Here is an 11,085-nt window from a genome sequence, read left to right as displayed (position 1 = left end):
AAAAAAAAAAAAAAAAAAAAAAAAAACCCACAATTAGAAGAAAAGAAATAATAAAGATCAGAGCAGAAATAAGTGAAAATGAAAAAATATATAAAAGACTAAAAAATTGAAAAGTGGGTTTTTGAAAAGATAAAAACCAATCAGCAAACCTTTAGCCAGATTAGAAAAGGAGACCTAAATAAATAAAATCAGAGATTAAAAAGGAGATATTACAACATATATGGCAAAAATTCAGAGGATCATTAGAAGCTACCATGAGCAATTACACGCCAATAAAATGGAAAACCTAGAATAAACAGAAATTTCCAGATACATACACTCTACTGAAATTGAACCATGAAGAAATCCAAAATCTGAATAGAAAAATAAGTAATGAAATTCAAGCTGTAATAAAAACTCTCCCAGCAAAGAAAAGCCTGGGATGCAATGGTTTCACTGCTGAATTCTACCAAATATTTAAAGAAGAAATAATGCCATTCCTACTCAAAGTATTTCAACAAATAAAGAAATAGAGAACACTTCCAAACTCATTTCACAAGGCCAGTATTAACCTGATCCCAAAACTAGGCACAGATGCATTTAAAAAGAGAGAGAAGAGAGAGTGTAAACTATGGGTCAATAATCCTGAAGAACAATGATACAAAAATCCTCAACAAAATAATTCAACAACACATTAAAAAGATGATTCTTCATGATCAAGTGGGATATATTCCAGGGATCAAGGATGGTTCAACATATGCAAATCAATCAATGTGACACATCACATCAACAAAATGAAGGACAAAAACCATATGATCACTTCAATTTATGCTGAAAAAGCATTTGATAACATTTAACATCCTTTCATAATTAAAAAAAAAACCTCAAAAAACTGGGTATAGGAGGAACATACTTCAATAAAATGATAAACGGATACATGTCTAGACACACAAAAAAAAACAACTGACACATACAATGAAAGCCATGAGTGACAGACCACACAGGTGGTATCATCCTGAACAGGGAAAAACTGAAAGCCTTTCTTCTAAGATCTGAAACAAGACAAGGATGCCCATTTTCACCACTGTTATTCAACATAGTACTGCAAGTCCCAATGAAAGCAATCAGACATGAGAAAGAAATAAGGAGCACCCAAATTGGAAAAGAATAAGTCAAATTGCCCTTGTTTGCAGAATATATGGTCTTATATTTGGAAAAACCTAAAGACTCCATGAAAAACCATAAGAACTGATAAGCAAATTCAGTCAAGTTGCAGGATACACAAATCAATGTACAAAAATCAGTAGCATTTCTATATGCCAACAGCAAACAATTTGAAAAAGTAGTATCATTTACAATAGCTACAAATAAAATACCTAGGAATTAACTGAAAAAGTAAAAGATATTTGTAATAAAAGCAATAAAACACTAATGCAAGAAACTGAAGAGGACACAAAATTGGAAAGATATTTTACGTCCAGGAATTGGAAGAATCAATACTGTTCAAATGTCCACACTACCCAGAACAAACTACAGATTCAATGCAATCCCTATCAAAATACCAATGACATTCTTCACAAAAAAAAAAAAAAAAAAAAACCCTAAAATTTATATGAAACAAAAGACCCAGAAAGCCATCCTGATATAAAAAGAACACAACTGGGTTGGTCGCAGTGTCTCACGCCTGTAATACCAGCACTTTGGGAGGCCAAGGCAGGCAGATCATCTGAGGTCAGGAGTTCGAGTCCAGCCTCGCCAACATGGTGAAACCCTGTCTCTACAGGTGGGCACCTGTAATCCAAGCAACTCAGGAGGCTGAGGCAGAAGAATGACTTGAACCCAGGAGGCGGAGGTTGCAGTGAGCCAAGATCACACCACTGCACTCTAGCCTTGGTGACTAGAACAAAACTGGAGGAATCCCTTCACCTTATCCATATTACAGATCTATACTAAGCAGAACAGTATGGTACTGGCATAAAAGTAGACGCACAGATTAATGGAACAGAATAGAAGCCCCAGAAATAAATCCATACTTCCACAGTGAACTCATTTTCAACAATAGTTCCCAGAAAATACATTGAAGAAAAGATAATCTCTTCAGTAAATGGTACTGGGAAAAGTGGATATCCATATTCAAAAATATGCAAAAGAAACTAGACCACTATCTCTTATCATATACAAAACTCAAATCAAAATGAATGAAAACGTAAATCTAAGACTCTGAAACTGCTAAACTATGAAACTGCTAAAATAAAACATTGGGGAAACTTTCCAGGACATTGGTCTTGGCAAAGATTTGTTGAGTAAACCCCACAAGCACAGGCAACCAAAGCAAAAATGGACAAATGTGATCACATCAAGTTTAAAAGCTTCTGCACAGCAAACAAAACAATCAACAAAGCGAAGAGACAACTCACGAAGTGAAACAGAATATTTGCTAACTATACATCTGACAAGGGATTAATAACCAGCATATATAGGCAACTCAAACAGCTCAATAGGAAAAAAAATCTAATAATCTATTTTTTTAATGGGCAAAACATCTAAGTAGACATTTCCTAAATGAAGACATACATATGACAGACAGGTATATGAAATGGTGCTCAATGGCACTGAACATCAGGAAAATGCAAATCAAAACTACAATTAGATATCATCTCATACCAGTTAAAATGGATTTTATATTATACAAAGGACTGGCAATGATGAATTTTGGTGAGGATGTGGAGAAAATGTTACCCTCATACACTTGGTGAGAATGTCAGTTAGTATAGCCACTATGGAGAACAGTATGGAAATGCCTCAAAAAACTAAAAATAGAGCTACCATATGATCCAGCAACCCCACTACTAGGTACATACACAGAAGAAGTAAATCAGTTTATCAGAGAGTTATGTGTACGGCCATTTTTATTGCAGCACTATTTACAATAGCCAAAATTTAGAATCAGCCTAAGTATCCATCAACACATAAAGGAAATGTAGTGTATATACCAAGATGTACCATTCAGCCATAAAAGAATGAGATCTTGGCTGGGCGCGGTGGCTCACGCCTGTAATCCCAGCACTCTGGGAGGCCAAGGTGGGTGGATCACGAGGTCAAGAGATCGAGACCATCCTGGCCAACATGGTGAAACCCCGTCTCTACTAAAAGGCACAAAATATTAGCTGGGCGTGGTGGTGCGTGCCTGTAGTTCCAGCTACTCCAGAGACTGAGGCAGGAGAATTGCTTGAAACCAGAAAATGGAAGTTGCAGTGAGCCGGGATTGCGATAGAGTGAGACTGTGTCTCAAAAATAAACAAAAGAATGAGATCTTGTCATTTGCAACAACATGGATGGAACTGGAGGATTTCGTGTTAACTGTAATATGCTAGGCTCAGAAAAACAAATGCTGCATGTTCTCATTTATTTGTGGAAACTAAAAATGAAAATAATTAAACTCATGGAGATAGAGAGCAGAATGATGGTTACCAGAGGCTGGGAAGTATAGTGGGTGTGGGAGGAAGGAGGGATGGTTAATGAGCACAAAAGTATAGTTAGATAGAATAAATAAGATGTACTATTTGATAGCACAACAGTATGATTAATAACATTGGTAAAGGAACCAGAGCTTAGTTATTTTCTAGGAATGAATGTGTTAATGGAGTGAGCAAAACAAGGGATTTCCCTGGTAACCGACAGACTTCAAAAATGCTAATTTCTAATGCATGCACAACTTCTGGAAGGTCACATATGTACGTGTGTGTGTGTGTGTGTGTGTGTGTGTGTGTGTGTGTGTATGCATACAATGTGTTTTATAAATTTATATTATTGGGTCATTGATCACTTGCAGTGTGTTAGCTGCTTTAGAAAAAGTAGTTGTACAAAGCTCAAGGACACTGAATTCCTATGTCAAGGCCTTCTTAATATTAATCACTTACTTTCTCTCTCTTGAAAAACCATGTAAAATGACCTCTTGAAATGGCTGTAGTATAATCCAATTTACAGTTTTACAGAAAATGTCAAAGAAAAATGTCTATCTAGTTCCTCTTCTCCATAAGTAATAGAAAAAAATAAAAGCAACTGGTATCTCCACAAAAATATGTAATCTTTGGAAGCAAGTCCAACAAACAGTGGTAAGTAATATAAAATAAAAAACAAGCTTAATCAGTTATAAATTATGTATCTGAAGTTGTGTTTGCAATTCATATTAATAGTCTACATTTGAGAAGTATCTCTTTAATGCACATTGATGACCTGAAATGATATCTGTTGCTCTTTCCTTCTCTTTGTCATTCTGACTTCTCTTTCTCCTTTCCTCCTTCCTTCTTTCCCTTTTGGTTTTGAACAATATGAAATTTCTAATTTTAAACCATATTTGACCTATTAAAACAGCAGTTTCATATGATTCGAAGTATACAAGACATGAAATAATTCTTAGGTGATATTTCAAGACAATAATCTGGTGTTAATTTCCCAAATATCAAAATGGTATTTAATCGTATTTCTAAAGATCTTCCACTGAAAGCTGTCTTGTGCTATGAGCTATATATAAGATATAGGCTAGTTGCTAAGTTAGCAGAAACAGTATAATGATGGGTTATAGTGGTATGTGGGTCAGGAGTACAACATGATTTTAAAACCCTACATTATTTTGTAATGCATGTATGCTGAAGAAGGTTAAGGAAGGCACTGGGAATCCATGTCCACTCTTCTAACTATTGAATTATTGGCCCCAACATATTGAACTATATACTTTATCTGAGATACATAAAGAAATGCTGTCAATGTAGGTTTTTTTCCAAATTCGTCTTTCCTGCTGATCCACTGATTCAAGAGGTCCTTTCTCACATGTGCTTGGGACATAGTCTGCCAGGTCCAAGCTGACCTTCTCGAATTTGCTGCCATGCTACTTCCTTTGGTGACTGAGACTCAAGACATCCATTTTCCTCCTTTCTATTCAAAAGGATTTCTCTGGAAATTCTGCTACCTTGGTATAAAATCCAAAATTCACATGATCCCTGGAACCTAGGGTATTCCTCACCATTGCCCCGATTGTCACATATCCCGGGATCTTGACATATCTCCACACAAGTTCACAGTGACAATGACATTGACTGTAGCAGGTACAGTAAATGTCATTGTCACTGAGAACTTGCAGGTCTGTTTTACTATTCCCTTGCAGCCTATCTCTATGGAGCTAAGAATGGCTGGTCACCACCATTAGAACTAGAAGGAGGAATATTTTCCCTACCCCTAGGCCAAAGAGTCACAGACTAGAATCCATTTTCTTTTAGGAGAAATATGTTCATTACCCAGTAATATATGTTCTTATTCGCAGTTTCAACAAGACATTAACAACACTGTATGTACAATCTCCTATCTTTTGGACCTCATCTTTGCCTTCTCGTTTATAGAATCACAGAATTTTAGTCCTCAGAGATAATTCTAGCTCAACTTTCTTATTTTAAAGGTGAAGAATTCAAACACCATCATGTTGTTATTTTCCCTTATAATTACACTGAGGTACAATAGACATAAAATAAACTGTACATATTTAAAATGTACAATTTAATAAATTCAGATAGACATATAACCTCAGAAAGCCATGAACAGAAAATAAGCATATCCATCACATCCAAAATTGCCTCATGTCCCTTTATAATCCCTCTCCCCCATCTCTCCCTGCATCAGCTCTCACCACTGATGTGCTTTGTGTCACTATAGGTTTGTTTGCATTTTCTAGAATTTTATATGAATGAAATCAAACTATACATTCTCTTTATTGTCTTTCTTTTACGCTGCTTGGTTATTTTTGAAACTCATATATGTTGTATGGATATCAATAACTAACAAGCTTTTTATTTTCTTTTTTTGAGAAGGAGTTTCAGTCTGTCACCAAGGCTGGAGTGCAGTAGCACAATCTCAGCTCACTACAAACTCCATCTCCTGGGTTCAAGTGATTCTCCTGCCTTGGCCTCCCACGTAGCCAGGATTACTCCTGCCTTGGCCTCCCAAGTAGCATGCACCACCACACCCAGCTGATTTTTTATATTTTTGGTAGAAATGAGAGTTTTCTATCCATTTACTGGTTGATAAGAATTGGAGCTGTTTCCTAATAAAGTTGATATGAATAATTACATACAAGTCTTTGCATATACATATACTTTCATTTCTCTTAAATATTTAGGAGTGGAGTGACTAGAACATAAAATAGCTATATGTTTAACTGTTTAAGATATCAACAAACTGTTGTTGAAAGTGGTTCTACCAGTTTACATTTCCTGTCAGAATTGTAAAAGAGTCCTAGTCTCTCCACATCTTTGTTAACACTTATTATGGTAAGCCTTTTTCACACTAAGCACTACTTTGCTGTCTAATGGTATGTCATTGTGGCTTCAATTTTACATTTCTTTGATGAAAAAAATTTGAACACATTTTTATGTGTTAATATATTATTCTTATCTTTTATTTTTGGAAGTATACATTGAAATTGTTTGCCTAAATTTTTATGGGGTTTTCTGTTTTCTTAGCAGTGAGTTTTGACAGTGCTTTAAGTATTCTGGATATGAATCTTTTATCAAATATATAATTTGCAATTATTTTCTCTTAGTCTGTAGATTTTTTTCATCCCCATTAGTGTCTTTCAAAAAGCAAAAATGTTTAATTTTGATGTGATCCAATTTATCAATGTGTTCTTTTATGAACCATGCTTTTGGTGTTGTAGCTAAAAACTTTAACCCATGTTTACAGATCTTTGACTATGCTTTTTTTTTTCTAGAAATTTTATAACTTTAGGTTTTACATTTAGGACTATAATCAATTTTCAGTTAGTTTTGTATATGTTGCAAGATTTGTTCAAAATTCTTAGGGTTTTTTTGCATATGGGTATCCAATTGTTCTAGCACTATTTCTTGAAAAGAATATCCTCTTTCCATTTAATTGTTTTGCACATTGCTCAAAAATCATCAATATATTTGTCTATCTTGACACCAATATTATCTTAAATGCTATTGTTTTAGAAATCTTAAAATTAGTACCAACTTATACCAGTAATCGTCCAATTTTTTTCTCTTCAACGTGACTTTGGCTATTCCAGATCCTTTGCATTTCCATATGAATTTTGGAAATAGCTTGTCAATTTCTAAAAAAAAAGTCTGCTGATATTTTGATTGGAACAGCATTGAATCTATATATTAATTTGTGGAAAATTGACATCCTAATGATATTGAGTTAAACAACCTGTGAACAAAATATCTCCCTCCATTTATTTGGGTCTCCTTTAATTTCTCAAAGCATACACTTCCCTAAGAGAATATTTAACTCCTGGTTCAGAATAAAGCACTTTTGAAAGGAAAGCTTTTGCCTACACATTCATTTTCCATTAATTTTAGTCATTGCTCACCATTATCATCCTGTTTAAATTATTTAATTTGAGCTGGTTTAGTCAAATCAGACTTCCTGGGCTCACTCTTATGACTAGTTTTTTTTCAGACAGGCTTCCTTTAGCTATTCACCCTCAGCTAGCATTCTCTTGTCATTTATCAACTCATTATGAGAAGCTTTTCTCTGAAATTTTGTGAAGGGGACACAAGAAAGAGAAGAATGGCTAGAACACTCAAGTTTATTGCATTTATTTGTAAAAGTGCTTTAGGTGATGAGTCATGGCTAGACCTCAACCTCATTCCTGAGGGTCTCTTAATCTGAAAAGCCAAAGTTCTTAAGGAATTTACAGGAAACAAGTGAATTATGAATGATCCAGGCCCCTCCTTAGACTCTAGTGGGCCTGTGAGAACTGTAAGGTTACATTAAAAGTAAACTAAATTTTTAGCAGTCCTGTGAACCAAAGCCAATCTGAGCCAAATGTATACCCTGCTGATTCAGTAAACCCCTTCAAATCCCTGAGTTCACTGTAGTACTTTGAAAAAAAGACTTAGTTTCTCTTCATTAATATACTACTGATCTACTTTCTGACTGATCAAACACAAAGGCTGTGTGAGGACATTTCTATTTAGCAGAGATGCATTTAAAAAGTTTAGGAAAGCTGGCCAAGCACAGTGGATCATGCCTCTAACCTCAGCACTTTGGGAAGCAGAGGAGGGTTGGATGACTTGAGCCTAAGAGTTCGAGACCAACCTTGGCAACACGGCAAAACCCTGTCTCTACCCAAAACAGAAAAATTAGCTGGTGTGGTGGCAAGGGCCTGTAGTCCCAGCTCCTTAGGAGGTAACAGGATCACCTGACCCCAGGAGGTAGAGGTTGTAGTGAGCTGAAATCATGCCAGAATATTCTAGAATACCAGAATATTCTAGAAAACATTAAACACTTACGTAGGTTAATAAGTTAACACAGCAAGGGTGACAGAGTGCAAGCCCATCGGGGGGGAAAAAAAAAATTTAGGAAAGTATTGACTGTTTTCATTGAGAAATCCAGTTATCATTTTAAGATATCAATTTTTTTTTGTATTATACCACAGCTGGTACTTTAAAACTTTGCCATAAATGCTCTAAAGCAGAAGTTTAAAGCTGGAGTCCCTTATTTCATTTTAATTTGTTTGTTTTTAAATATCCTTTCTTTAACTTTCTTATTCTTGGTGTTTATCTTCTGGTTTAAAGCAAATACTATGTGTTTTTTGCATATAGAGAAATACCTTCATTGTCCTGACAAGCCATTTTAGCTGAAAAATATGGGGCGTTTGTTTTTATTCCCAAACATGATTTTTTTTACTGAACAGAAAATTTGGAATTTAAAAAGCATATAGTCACATTTCATATTGATACTCACAGGTTTTTATATTTTGCTGTGTAATGTGGCATTTAGCTGTTTCATATGGTTTGGTTCAATTAAGCAAACTTTTAAAGAATTTCACTAAAAATGAATAGTGATTTTATTTTGCAAAACTTTTTCTGTTGATGGCCTGGAATACCAGAATATTCTAGAAAACATTAAACACTTATGTAGGTTAATTAATTACTATAACACCAATTCATTATATGAATAACAGTTGAAGTTCAGATGATCTGCTAAATGTTTAACAAAATATTTTTACCTATAATATTTGGATAAAAGTGTGACAGAAAACGTTCATAGCTTTGCTGATATTATATGATTTGACTTTTTAATGACTGGTGTGTCTTCTTTTTTTAACTGCTTTGTCTAAGGAAACAATTACAATTAAAATAAGTATCTACATCTCATAATTTATCTATAGTTTTGTGCAAAATGTAATCCCTAATAATAGAAACAACAACACAGGAAGTAATCCTCTGTAAATAAGATAACCTTCATTAAATTGGTCATTTTAACTATCTTCAAATGAGAAAGAAAATCTAAGTGAGGTAAATTGGTATTGGGAATTAGTATTGCTTTTATGTTTCTCTCCACTGTATTCCACTTTTTTATGTGAAGAAATAAAGAGTTTTAAAAAATATTAAATTACCTAAGAACAGTTGAGTTTAGTAACATTTTTAAAGGCTAGAATTTGAACAAAAAGATTACCTTTTTGTTAGTAATTTTAGAAATTTAGTGTGTAATGTCTTCTTTTCTATCATATTAATACATGCTGTAACCTTGAACAACTGGAAAAGCAGAACCTGTGGAATAAACAAAAGAAACAAAACAAAACAAAAGATAAACAAAAAAAGAAAAATCTTTCTTATAGCGAGCCTAGTGAAAAATTAGCTGAGAAAAACACAAAGACTCCAAGATTGTAAGCTTCATGAGAACAGAGATCTTTATTTCAGGTACTGTTGCATGCAAGCTCCCCAAAAGTGTCTGGTACATACTAGGCTCTCAGTATTTGTTGAATAAACCTGGTGGGCTGTTCACGTTCTAATAGAAAAGGTATGATTTAATTGCCAATAAAGAACTATGAAAGTTGAGCTACTCAACACAAATAGGTAACCGAAAAACAAGAGAGAGCAAAGAAGGAAGCAAAAAGAAAAAAAATGAGAGAAGATGAAACAGACTTGTCAATATAGAATGTAAAAGTGATGATGCAGGTTAGAAAAAGAAATGAGGACAGAAACATTATACCTTTGACTTTGTACAAGAGTACCAGTGACCGAGGCAAAGAAGAGAACACTAATCTGTGTTTAGGGCAATAAGCTTCTGGTAGACTGAAGGAACTACAGGAGCCCAACATACACAAGTAACTGTATGTACCTATTTTGGTAGAGTTTGAGGAGAAGGGAAGGGGATCAGGAAGGAATACCTTGCTGAAGTAATAATTTAAGTAATACTGACTTCAGCAGCACAAAATGTAATTTAGGAAATGTTCCTCCAAGAGATGTAAGCAACCAGCACACTTGATCAGTCAGGATCGAGGCCCTCCTTTTTGTACGGTATCTTCCTAAGAATTTAACAACAGACTTCTATATACTGAACACTGACAAGCTTAATAAACTAAGAATTGCCATTCTGTGTCAGATGTTCTCTTTGAGGCAAAGGCAGAAGCTTAAGAAAGTATGTACCAGCCTTCAAAAAGACTGACAACTTGAAAGAGTAAAAACTTACAAGGAAAATGATGATAAATCTGAACAAAACATATGCAATTCTTGGCCGACTAGGCATTCAATAAACATTATTGAATGATTTAGAATTTAGGATATCAAAGCCCTAAAATATTCAATTATGTGTGTTCTGAGTCAAGTAAAATCATTCACACAATAGAACCATGAACATTTCTTTGAGGATTGTTAAATTTTTTTAATATGTTAGGTAATTTTCTATTGTGTCCTCAATAGTTTGAATATTGTGTTATGAAATTCTGGGTACTATTAAAAATCTTCTGGAGAATATTGAATTTTTTTTGCCTCAGCAAGTAATTAACCTGGTTAGATTCAAGCTGCAAGTCTTGACCTATCTTGTGTTGGCCATCATTCCAATATCAATTTAGTTTCCAGTGCTATTCCAGTTGGTCTCTCACACATATCACCCAGGAGCCAATCTGGAACCTAGACAGTGGTCTATGCTGTAAATTACTTCTCAAAGAATTTGCTATATTGACTTCCATCAATTTCATACATATGCAGCTTAGATGTGAGCTTAGTAATTCATATCTGATTTAAAGAATTCCTTTCTCCATCTTCCACTTATCTGTGAATTTCCTCACTCTCCTGATCTCAA

At 34.5% G+C, this 11,085-nt stretch overlaps 1 long non-coding RNA gene across 1 annotated transcript in view; it reads right to left on the bottom strand.

Moving 5' to 3' along the window:
* Window positions 1-10,124, bottom strand: part of LOC108300204 — a 118,839-nt gene extending 108,715 nt beyond the window's left edge. The window contains exon 1 of the long non-coding RNA XR_005199137.1: window positions 9,457-10,124. This is a non-coding gene — a long non-coding RNA (uncharacterized LOC108300204). The remainder of the gene's footprint in view (window positions 1-9,456) is intronic.
* Between the last annotated feature and the right edge of the window lie 961 nt (window positions 10,125-11,085).

The sequence above is a fragment of the Cebus imitator genome, unplaced genomic scaffold, assembly GCF_001604975.1.
Source record: "Cebus imitator isolate Cc_AM_T3 unplaced genomic scaffold, Cebus_imitator-1.0 Scaffold25, whole genome shotgun sequence".
NCBI classification, from domain to species: domain Eukaryota; kingdom Metazoa; phylum Chordata; class Mammalia; order Primates; family Cebidae; genus Cebus; species Cebus imitator.
Note: the sequence above shows the minus strand (reverse complement) of the source record. Positions and strands in the feature narration are given on the sequence as shown.